The sequence below is a fragment of the Poecilia reticulata genome, linkage group LG6 (genome assembly GCF_000633615.1).
Source record: "Poecilia reticulata strain Guanapo linkage group LG6, Guppy_female_1.0+MT, whole genome shotgun sequence".
Lineage (NCBI taxonomy): Eukaryota > Metazoa > Chordata > Actinopteri > Cyprinodontiformes > Poeciliidae > Poecilia > Poecilia reticulata.
The window spans coordinates 3,674,379-3,686,477 of NC_024336.1; the positions used below are offsets into that span (position 1 = coordinate 3,674,379).

At 36.1% G+C, this 12,099-nt stretch overlaps 1 protein-coding gene across 13 annotated transcripts in view; it reads left to right on the top strand.

The window, feature by feature from the left end:
- The window catches only part of LOC103465695 (uncharacterized), a 43,371-nt gene that overhangs the window by 26,730 nt on the left and 4,542 nt on the right, over positions 1-12,099 (top strand). For 9 of the 13 annotated variants that reach the window (XR_533830.2, XR_001776715.1, XR_001776713.1 and 6 more), the window contains 2 exons: positions 6,376-6,498; positions 10,390-10,583. The gene's annotated coding sequence lies outside the window, so the exon portion shown is untranslated. Of the gene's footprint in view, positions 1-6,375; positions 6,499-7,298; positions 8,227-8,339; positions 8,516-10,389; positions 10,584-12,099 lie in introns of those variants that run through there. The other 4 variants (XM_008410764.2, XM_008410763.2, XM_008410762.2 and 1 more) reach the window with 4 other exon arrangements.

The following is a 12,099-nucleotide window of genomic DNA, read 5'->3' on the forward strand; positions in this document are numbered from 1 at the left end:
CCATGTTGCCACCGCCACCACAGTGTTTTGTTTTGCATGAAAATCAAAAGTCTTCCTCTTACTCTTCCACATGTTGCTGTGGACAGATTTGTTATGGATTTCCTTCAGCTGCAGCCTTTTGTCCATGAAAGCAGCTTTTATGACTTGGGTAGCTTCTGAAGGAAAATGGTTGCACTAGATTTTCTTCAGAAGTGTCAGAGTAAAAGGGGGTCGGATATATCTAGCACACACCGGAATTGGCTGATTTTCATTTGTAAAAAAAAAACTGCAGATCAGTTTCCTTCTGCTTCACAGTTATGAACTGCTGTGTTTTTCTCTCACATGCAATCCCAGCAAAACGCGACTGACTCACTCTTTGTTTTTGGATTTCTCCTCTCCATTCTTCTTCTGAAAGAAAAAAAACAACAGCAACAAAATAAAATGTGTTTTAACCCATTTACAAGTTTTCTTCAGCCTTTTAAACTACCTTTGCAGTAGTTTAAAAGGCTACTGCAACAGTGTAAAATGTGTCTTGTGACACATTTTACACCACTTTTGGTTTTTTATTTTATTTCGACAATCTCAAGGTTTAGCATTTGACACTTTGTAGAGCATGTGTGAACAGAACGCGCATTGTTAGCTGCATTTATTGCCTCATTCRACACATTGAAGTATTTATTATTCTTAAAGATCTAGCTGCATTTACATATTAACAGTAACTCTGTGATCATTTCATGGTGTGATTTGGGTCTTTAACTCTTGTGAGAAGTGAAATAATTCACCGCTGGAGATGATTTTGACTTGAGCTGTTGGTATTTGAAGTTTTTTTTAATAATAAAATCTGGTAAAATCTACAAATCTCCATCTTATTGATCCAAAGTTTTGTATGTTGGTGTAATTCAGTGAAGCCGAGAATCATTCAAAACGTCAGACTGGAGTTATCGTTTGGATCTTGATTTGAATATTGAAAGTTTAGATGATTGCAAAGAGGCCTGGAGCTCATCACCAAAAATAAATCATCAAATTATTAGGGGAAACCTGATAATTGATGAATGATACATTCATCAATGTATCATTATTGAATGTATCATTCATTAATGATACATTCGTCAATGTATCACTAATGAATGTATCATTAATTAATGATACATTGTTTTATATAATATCTTCTTAAAGTAAAATGTAAATAAAAATAAAAGATGCATCATCGTTTGCCAGTCCCACTTCCTGTCAGAAATCAATGTCTCGGTTCAGTAAATATCATTTTAAATGTAAATCTGTCAACAGTATGAATATTTCTGGGCCTGTCTGTCGTTTATCAATAATGATTTCTTCAGATGAGCAGAAATTTTTAACTTAGTAGGAATTTAGGAGAAGCTGAGAACTGAAAACTGAAAGTTTCTCCATCTATTCTTAAAATCGGCATCGCATTAATGAAAATTATGATGTTTTTGTTAGTTAAAAGTACCCTTTATTTCTTTTATATATAGATTCTGTTGGCTATGGTTAGATTTTTTGTTTTGTTTTTTTACATCAACAAGTGAAATATTTTCTTCATGTTTTCAATTTTTACAGAGAAATGGATACCCTGTGGTGTGTATAAGTGTGTGTGTTTCCAGAGATGACATATTGTGTATACGTGTGCGTGCGTGCGTGTGTGTGTGTGTGTGTGAAGCTTCTGTGATTTCATAGATGTAGCCTTGTTATGTCTTACAGAGATCCTCATTTATGCGTAAATATTTCCTCTTTGTTATTTTTTGTACTTTTGCATCACAAAGTTTCATTTAATAAAACTTTTCATTAGCGCACGTCCTTACAAACACAAATACGTCCGCTGATGTTTTTGTTTTCTGTTTTTTGCTGACAGTTTTGAGGAGCCAAATTTTGTTTTTTGGTAAAATGTTCAGTTTATATTTAAAGCAGAAGGAATAAATCATAAATTTGATCCATAATTTTTTTGTTGTTGTTTTGTAATGTAATTCAGTGCAATGTGAATGTAGACTGGTTGTTTTGTTGCGTGCACATCTTTCACATACGTCAGAAACTGACAAGTTCTCAAGTAAATTCTCACTCCTGCTCCGACACACTCGCTGAGTCACACTCGCACTCTTCTCTCCTCACACACACACACGCGCGCGCACACACTCACACGCGCACACCCCCCCACACACACACGTTCATTGAAGAGTTCATTTTGAACACAATCAGACAGATTCTTGAACATCTTTCCATTTTTCAAAATCTGTTTAATAAAAGCAAATGAACTCTAACAAGACTGAGCATCATGACTTTGCAAAGTCAAAAAAAAGATCTGCAACCTTGAGATGCGAAAATACAGAAAATCATAACAAACCGAGTGATAATTGTGCTCAGATTGTAAAGTTTTCATTTGCAGCCTGTTAAATGGTGGAGCGTTCTGCAGACCCCTCGTATACAAACAAATTCAGATAAATCAGAATATTACAGGAAAGTCGCTTTATTCCAGGAAGTTTCTTACTGAGTTACATCTGAGAACACGTTACATCAACACCCAGACGGATGTTTGAAAACCTCCATTTCTGTTAATTATCACAAATCTTCTGCTTACAGTTTATGAAAACATGGCGTTTAAAATTAGAATATTACGTCAGACAAATAAAAAAATAAGTTTTTTCTTTAAATACAGAACTGCAGCTTTTTGAGGTCGCTGTTTTCAAACATTCAGTCTGACCAAAGAGCTCCATCGAGCTCCATCGAAATATTCTTATTTATAGAACATGATTGGGCTGTGTAAATGAAATCACATTACTTTAATTGCTATTAAAGGTGAAGCTGTTCATACTCCTATGTTGAAATTTTAGAGTCTAAAATTCTTTTAGAGTGTTTCGATCTGAGCGCAGCAGAGGGCGGAGACTGTAGACGGTGAGTATTTGAAGTAACGCATGAAAAGCAATTATACATTTTGCTGCTTGGAACAAGTTGGGTTGAGTGCTGCTGCAGACATCAGGGCTGCTTTCAGGAGAAACAACTAATTACATGTAGTTTTTTTTTTTTCTTTTACTCTGTTCGGCTCATGAGAGGTCACTGAGGACATCAAGAAACAAGCATCTTGTTCCAATAAAAAATAATTTATAAAAATCATACTGTGCACAGATTTATATAAATTTTCTTCCCTACCAAAAGCTTCAATTCCATCATCTATGGTTATCAATATTTCTCTTTTATTTTTAAGGTAATTTTATTTATAATTGCACATTTTCAGCAACAGGGCAGTTCAAAGTGTTTTTATTGTTCTTTTTTTTGTTTCTTTTTGTTTCTTTTTTTTTAAGAAGAAAGTCGTCCCAATATTTGAGCTTGTTGAATGTTTTTAAATTGCAGCCAAATTGTTAACGTGACAGAAAAATGTAGCATCGCACTGTAGCAAGAAACAAATACGAAAAAATAAAATAAAGAAAGAAAGGCTTGGTCTTTAAATTCTGTTTTTTCTAGTGTTTCACTCCAAAATGCACAGTGTTGATAAAAGCTTTGTTCATTTTGCCATCGTCATATTTAGGTTTAAATTCCTATGAAGTAGATTTGGGTTTAGAAGTTCATCTTGTCTTTTTCTTGCAGAATYGTTCCTCAACGCTAACGACAGAACTGCTGGTAACAATAATGAGCTGGAGTAACTTCATCTACATACTCTAAAATCACTCACAGGTTTTTAGCTTGTTCATGTTCRGCYTAGTAACAAACACAAACCTTAAAGTATAGATGAAATGTCTTTAAAAATATWTTTTCATTTTAAAAGTCTGAAAAATCAAATCTCTAATTCTCTCAGATTGGATGGAGGTCACCTGTGAAGGTTTCCTCAGATTCTCAATCGGATTTAGGTCTGGACTTTGACTGGGCCATCCTGAAACATAGCTATCCTTCGATCTGACTGTCAGCTCCAGTCTTTTATCTCCCCGATGTCTTTCATCTACTTCCATCCATCTTCCCATATCCCCACAGCATGATGCTGCCCCACCATGTTTTACCATGATGTGTTTAGGTGAGGTGTGGACTGCACTTTGGCGCTTTGGCACTTTTTCCTTGCTGAGGAAACAGAAGTTCACAGTTTCCTTTAGAGGTTTTTAAGAAAATTGATTCTGTTCTGATTTCGATCTGGATCCCTAAATGTTGGACTCAACACGTGTTTGGGATTGTCAAAATTTCGGACACCGCCGTGGTTTTATTTTTTTGGTTCAGGTTGTGGGATTCTGTACGGTGATATTCATCTTTTTTAGTGGTGTAAAAGATACCTTTGTAGATTGAACAACTTGACATGTTTTCATCCACTTCTACAACAGTTAGTGAAGCTCTACAGCAACTGGAGACACACTGATCCACTTTTTTCATTCTTGATACCGATACCAATATCTGAGGTTCAGTATCGGCCGATACCGATCCGATACAGAAAAACAGCTGAGTTAACTTCAAACATTTCTCTTTTTAAACACAGACATACAGTAAATGTACTGAATTATAAATTTATCTGGTAACTCTGGACCAGCACAGCTCATTAAAATACAGCAACAGCTTCACAGGTTTGGTCAAACTTGTAAAAACAACTTTAATTTGTTGAGTTTAGTTAGGAGTAAAACAGCCCATGTAGATTAAATAATAAAGATCATTTATTATAAACTGGAACTGACAAAAATAATGGGTTGACTGTCTTGTTCAAACGTAAAAATGAACTGCAACAAACCTTTCAAATGGTTCAGAAAGAGCAACTAGGAATTATAAATATAATATGAAATAAATAAARCATGATGTCTCTCAGAAGTAGGCTGAATAGATCCGCTCTTTTGGACCTGGCACAATTTCACCCATAACTGATCTAGGATTGTTTTCAATATCGGGTCTGATACAGATATTGATATCGGATTGGTGCATCTCTAATAACGACCGGTGTGAATTTGCAGTTAAAATCAAAGCTAAAAGCGGCCGAGGAAGATCATTTCCTTCTTGCTAGGACATGAATAAAGTTTTATTAAAGGTTTGTGGACGATTATGTGATGGGAGAAAAGATCTGGATGTATTGAGATCCTTTCAGACCCAGAAGCTCCTAAACACTCACTCTTCTTTAAGAGTTTTCTCAGTGGCTCATTTAAAACATTTTGTAGCACAGATGAAGTACTCTGTTTAGCTTTTTTAAAGACAAAGTCAAAATGTTGCTTATCTTTGAACATTTACAATTCTAAAGAGTTTGAATTATTTCCTTTTGTTTTGTGAAAGTCTGTATCTTGGAGGTGGATTTCTGTCTTTGTGTGATATTTATTTATTAAAAACAGAGGAAAATGACACGGGAAACAAGAATATAAAACTATATGAAGTGAAAAGTTCCGTTTAAATGTAATACTCCATCTCATTTTAAAAAAGAGACAAACACCTAAAGTACTTTTAATTCATCTCCCTCTACAATGACACATGTATGGTGTGTGTATGTGTGTGTGTGAGTGTGTGTTTTGAATTAATATCACAGTCAGCCATTTTGTTGCCACCCCTCTGTTGTTAGCCACGTTAGCGCTGCAGCCAACAACAAACAGGAGGAATAAAAACAGCTCTTTTTGGGGCGTTACTGTTCAGCTGTTTACCTTTTGCTTTACAAGTTTCATTGCTCTGTTTCTTCATGGACGATTCAGTTCTGAGAGAGTTTTAAGAAGCGCTGCAGTGAGGCAGAAAATGGCCGACTGCAGAGCTGAAGGCTCAGAGCTCAAATCCTGGATCTGTTAGAGGAAACCTGACAGAAAACCGTCGTCTGAGAAAAACTATTGATTCTAAAACAAATTTGATGATTTTCTCTAATGAACTCGACCCTTATTTACATTTGAAGTTTATTGTTGAGGCTGCAGACAACAGAAATTAACTCAGTTTATGTGACATTGTTTATTTCATTGTTTATGGCTAGTTTATGTGATAAATGAAATGATCAATTCAGGATAATTGAAAGAAACTCTTTAAACGTAAAGATGACTTGGAACAAAGGAAAAACACGCCTACTACACACACGCACACACATGCAAACAGAAAATATTTTTTCTTCTGTTAAAAATGAACATCATTTATGCCCTACAGATGTTTTATTATCAGAACTGAAGAGAATTAGAGTTTTATAAATATCTAAATTAAGYACAAAGTGATATTTGTTGTGAAAGTTTTTTTTAACTGTGAGAGAAAAGAGAATCAAAATAAAGAGCTACAACAGAAAAACATGTTAACCTAAAATTGTATGAATTATGGAAACCATAAAAGCAGCATGTGGAGTTCAGGACATTCACACACACGCACACACACATATCTTAATTTAAATTTTTTATTTTTTAGCATAACATTTCACACTATTTTCCAGCGTTTTCTTTAGCATACATTTGTTTGTGTGTGTATCATTTTTAGGGAATGAGGGGCGATGACTTCTAGCGGACGGAAACGAGACGCTTYGCCGCCGGCGAAGCGGAAGGCGAGCCGGAAGAGAAGGGTCAAAGGTCGTTTGGTGTGAGGAAGCCTCGGTACGGAGAGGTAAACATTCATGTCGTCCGAGTCTGACTGAGCTTAAATCCTGTTTCCAAACACATGCAGGTAGAAAAATAAATGAYTTCATCTCACAAAAATCTTAATATTTGTTGGCAAAAACGAAACAAAGGAAAGAGAGAAGAGTGAAGGTGAGCAAGGAAATCCCGTTCAAGKTTCAGCAGATCGTTTCAGCTGTTAATCAAGTCTGAGGCTAACTTGAATGGAGCCACACATTTTTGTCCAACAGAGCTAGAAAAACACTGTTGAGTTTAAAATCACATTTCAGTTCCTGTCAGGACSTCTCTGTTCATTTAAAACAAAAAACAAAAAGCAGCTGATTTATAAAAGGTGAAGAAATTGCAGTTTGGAAGATTTTCGAAATGTTGGAAGGATTTTAAGAAAAATAAATTGGTTGGATTTCATCCCAGATCAGGTGATTTGGAGCAGATTATCAGAAGACTCTGGGGAATCAATCTAAAAAAAAAAAAAAAACTGTTCATTCTGGGTTGTTTTTTTTGTTTTTGTTTTGTTTTGTTTTAATTTAACACTTGTGTGGTAAACCCTCACCTCTACGTTATAATCACTCTCTCAGATGAATCACTCATACATCTGTCATTCTTGGATCAAAGCTCCTGTTTCCTTACAATAATACAAAAAAAAAATCCTCTTAAAGTATTGAAATAATTGTTTAAAGTTTAGAACGTGTTGAGAAACGAACCAAAGAGGGCCAAAAAAAACGAGAAGAAAAACAGTTTTAGATTATTTGTTGGTATTTTGCTTTAGTAAAGCCCGACTCCTCTGTCCAGGCAGGTGATGCTCCTCTGACGGTCAGCGCCTTGCAGGACGACCCACAGCCCTTCACTTATCTGCACATTGAGTCACTGTACAACAGCCTCCATTTTGCTGTGTGTGTTTGTGGCAGACCAACATAAAGTGGAGCTTAACTGTGGAAGGAAGAGAAATTCTGCAAATGAAACATRAATTTGTATTCAGCCTCCTTTTAACCTGAAATCCCCAAATAAAATAAAATAATGCCCTTTTTTTTGCCAATAGATAAAAAAGAAAAAGTTTTGACAAAAAAATGTATCTTAGGACAGTGAGGAAATGCTGTCAGTGGCAGAAAACGAACAGTTTTCTGTTCGTTTTTGACAGTTTTCGACCTGAGCGGACCGTTCCTGTTTTGGTGGTGGCAGCATCATGCTGCGGGATCCTTCTTCTTCAACAGAGCTCTGGGTGTAACGGTTCAGCAGGACGATTCTTCTAAACTCACAGCTGCAGCTTCAGCCTTAGTTCTCGGTTTCCAGTTTTTTTGTTGTTTTTTTACTTTTGTTTTTCCAGCTTTTTCTGGTTTTCATGCAACAAAATAGTGTAATCAAAGTCCAGATCTAAATCCGACCGAAGGTTTGTGGCAAACTGAGGTTCACAGATGCTCCCTGGCTCATCTCACTGAGCTTTGAGCTGCTTTGCAAGGAAGAATTTGTGAAAAAAATGGTCAATGTCTTATTGCTCAAAGCTGCCCTAAAAGAAAGCATTCACTCTGGGCCAAATATACATGCATGCCACACTTTTCAGATTTGCATTTTAAAATCTTTTAACCCTTTTTTTGTATAGCTTTACAAGTCGGTCTGTCACAACACCTTAATGTTTATAGATATAACTTGAGAAGATGTGATAAAAGTGAAATGTGCTGCTCATGCCACACACACATTCTCTCTCTCTCTCTATGTGCATGTGCGTGTGNACACACACATTCTCTCTCTCTCTCTATGTGCATGTGCGTGTGTGTGTGTGTGTGTGTGTGTGTGTGTGTGTGTGTGTGTGTGTGTGTGTGTGTGTGTGTGTGACAGTTTGTTAGTGTTTCATGTTTCATGTTGACCAAATGAATTTAGAGATTTCTTCAGAGTGAGGAGGAAACGCGACAGGCTCTGTGCAGAACAGCAACAAAAACAAATGATGTCGAAATAAATAAAGGCGATAACGGACAAAACTAAACCTCTACACAAAGGATGCAGCGGATAGAAGGGTTTGTTATTTTTTAATGACAATACATTAGGTTTTGSATGTTTGTTCTGAATAAAAGKGAGTTTGAGTGTTTGTGTGTGTGCGCGTGTGTCTGCGTGTGTGTGTGAGTGAGAGAGAGAGGTAGACATTTGTRTTGTGTTCGGTATTTTAACCAGGAATGACAATGCAGCTGAGGACGTGTTGCTTATTCTTAACTTAAAGTTTATTCTTTGTTTTTACTATGAGGTGTGAGGCAAATAGTTCCTGTTTTTAAAGCTGCATGTGTGTGTGCGTGTGTGTGTGTGTGTGTGCGTGTGTGCGTGCGTGTGTGTGTGTTTGTGTGTGTTGATTTAAAGAAACACTACACACAGGCAAAAATATTTCACCCTTTTTTCTTAATTTACAGAAAGCATTTATTGTCCAGTTGAGTGTGAAAACAGTCTGAAAAACTCAAAGCATATCTAAAGATTCCCATACACACTCTTCATATCCGAGTGTGTGTGTGTGTGTGTGTGCGTGTGTGTGCGTGTGCGTGCGTGTGTGTGCGTGTGCGCGTGTGTGTGTGTGTTCTTACCAAAATCAAAAACTTTCCAAAGCAATTCTGCATTCACTTCATGTAAAAATAAAACAAATTAACATTAAGAACTGAAACATTTTTCTCATTGCAGAATAAAAACCTTGTGAAGTTAAAATGAACATTTCACTTCCAGATGTGACTGAAATGGGACAGTTATTTAACCTGTTTATTTGTTAATGCCAGACAGAAAACTATGTTTATGCTGGGAATATTTTTTTGTCTGCTGGTTTAAAACAAACAAATTAAGAAMAAAAACAAAACCCCAGTGAAGGAATCGCTTCTGTTTCCAACAAATCATCTGATTTATATTTTTTTATTTTATGTCAGAAAACCGTCGCAGTTTTCTATCCTGCAGGTAGTAAAGGATAAAAGAAATACCTCAGGTAGAATCATACTGTGTGAGGGTGTGTGGGTGTGTGTGTGTGTTTGCGTGTGCGTGTGTGTGTGTGTGTGTGCGTGTGTGTGTGTGTGCGTGTGTGTGTGTGTGTGGAACAAAAACACTCAGGATTCAAAGTTCTGTGTCACATATAAGGTTGAATGAATTAAGGTGACATATATGTAAAATATCCTGGTATGATTTGAATGTTTTTTAAATGTGAATAAATATGAAGCTTTACGTTTCCACAGAAACCGTTCAGCTTCAACATCAGATGTTTGCTTTAATGTCCAGCTGCTCTTTGTCGGCTCTGACTATGAGCTTACACTCTGCTTATTTTATTTGAATTTTTTTTTGTGTTTTTTTGTTTGTTTTAGTTGTACATATCCAGGGCTATAAGTAGATGATTTGTGAAAATACAAATATGAACCRTAAACTGTGACAGAATGAGGGTGTGGGCTGAACCTGACTGTMTGTGGGCGATCTCTAAGATGAGTTTGTTTTCCTGAACTTTGTGACAATAAACTTAGTGAGGAAAATYTGCTGACAAAATCTGACAGAGGATTTATCTTGAAATTCTCACCGGTTCCCCACATCCCTCTGATTTAAGTATTTTTTTGGCATTAGTGATAAGAATAGTGCAGAATTGATACTTCATTGCTTCATATCAGTTTTTTTTTTGTTTTGTTTTTTTTTACAAAACTATCAGTAATACATTTTAAGCAGCGRTTGGTTTCTGACAGAAAAGGTCCGACTGCAGTAGAAACGTCTTCAGAATCAGGCTAAAAGTAAGAAAAATAGGTTGACTTTAAAACCAGCAACAACTTTTGCTTGATCTCATTTTTGCATTTCATGTTTTCTTTCTAATCAAACATTTACAACTGACTGTCTTTGATGTGCTCAAAAATGTCACGTCTTTTCCTGAATTTTCTTTTTTTGTCAGTAGAGTATCAAGTGACAGGAAGAGGAAGCTAAATGTAGGAGACGGAGACGAGGAGAGACGGCTGCTGGGTGGAGGTGGAGGAAGAGCCGGCGCCTTGCCGCTCCGCCCGAAACCAGGAAGTCAAATCTGAGCGGAGTCCGTCCGTCCGTCTGTCCGTCTGTCTCCATCCGCGTCTGGTCACACAAAGCAAGAAGGTAAATGGAGGCAACTCCAGGACCGAATGTGAAAATCAGCACCAATAAAGCAACAACAAAAAAAAGAAATCAAGACAGAATCTACATCTTTTTCCAACCCATCTGACATTGTGAATTTGTACACTGCAACATTTAATCTTACTAAGTAACTTTGGTCTAGTTTTTCAGTGCAAATATGTTAGTTCACTTAAAATAAGACAAAATTATCACAAGTAACTTTTCTGCAAGATATAGGAGCTTATATTAAGCAAATATCTCCTTCATACTGATGAAAATATTAGCTCATTATTTCACTTATGGAAAAGAAATGTCTTGTTATAAAATAACCTGTTAGTGGAGCTGGTAGTTTTAATCAGTATGAAGGAATTATTGACTGAAAGCAGGCTCCTCTATTTTTGCTGAAAAGTTACTTTAGTTTCGTCTCATTTCAAGTGGACTAAGATATTTTTTCTTGCTTTTTTTCTGGGACCTCATAAGCTGCGTTTCCCAGTATGTGCTCTTCCTGGGTTTCACACATTCAACATAAACAAGTGAAGATGCAGAACAAACGGAAATGATATCACAAATTCAAAATAAGACCAACTACAAAAACAAAACAAATGAACAAGGCTATAATAATAAAAAAAAAAAACATCCACATTCGCTTCATTATATACATACATGAAAAAAACAAACACAATCAATATAACTACGGTACGGTGGAGAGCGTGTGGTGCTGCGGGCTTCTCTAAGTGATATGGACTGTCTGAAATATTAAAAGAAAACTTTAATAAAAGTTTTCTTTTATTAAAGAAAATCAGATGCATTTTKCATTAATCAAAATGCATCTGATTAATCAGATGCATTTTGGGTATTTTGAATGCAGTTACGTTTAAAAACAAAAAAACAAAAAGAAAAGACAAGACGACTGCTTTGATGAAATGCTTTGAATGTCTCTGCATGTTTAAAATCCAGATGATCAGGTTGCAACTTGAAGAGAGCAGAAAAATTACAAAACGAGCGGAAGCAGTTTTTATTTTAATTGTTTCAGATTCCAGTTTTGGTCAATTTGGATGATTTTTTATTTGTCATTTTTTCACAGTTTTTAAAAAAGTCTCCTGCCCAACAGAGACGTGTAGATTTGTGTCGATAAACCTGGATCTGGTTGGGGGTGGGGGGGGTCGGACCCCAACACAATCCAGAGACTGTTTAGAATCTGAGGAACGTTTCAAAAATCTTTAAATAGAAGAAAACAAATGTAGGTACAAATGTCACTATGTAGGTACCTGGTAAGAAAAATAATCAGCTTTTCTTTTCAGAGTTTCAGCATAAAAGTTGCAGGGTGTCTTGTTTTTTGTTCTGTTTTAATATTTTGAATATGCATTTTGCACAGCAGGACAGTCTGTCTGACAGGAAATGCTTCCGAGACTCGTTTCCTGTCGGAACGATGCTGGAAACCTCTCAGGAATCCTTCTTTAGTTTTGTTTCTGCTGTCCTTCACATTTACAAACTAGTTTTACAAATATATATATATATA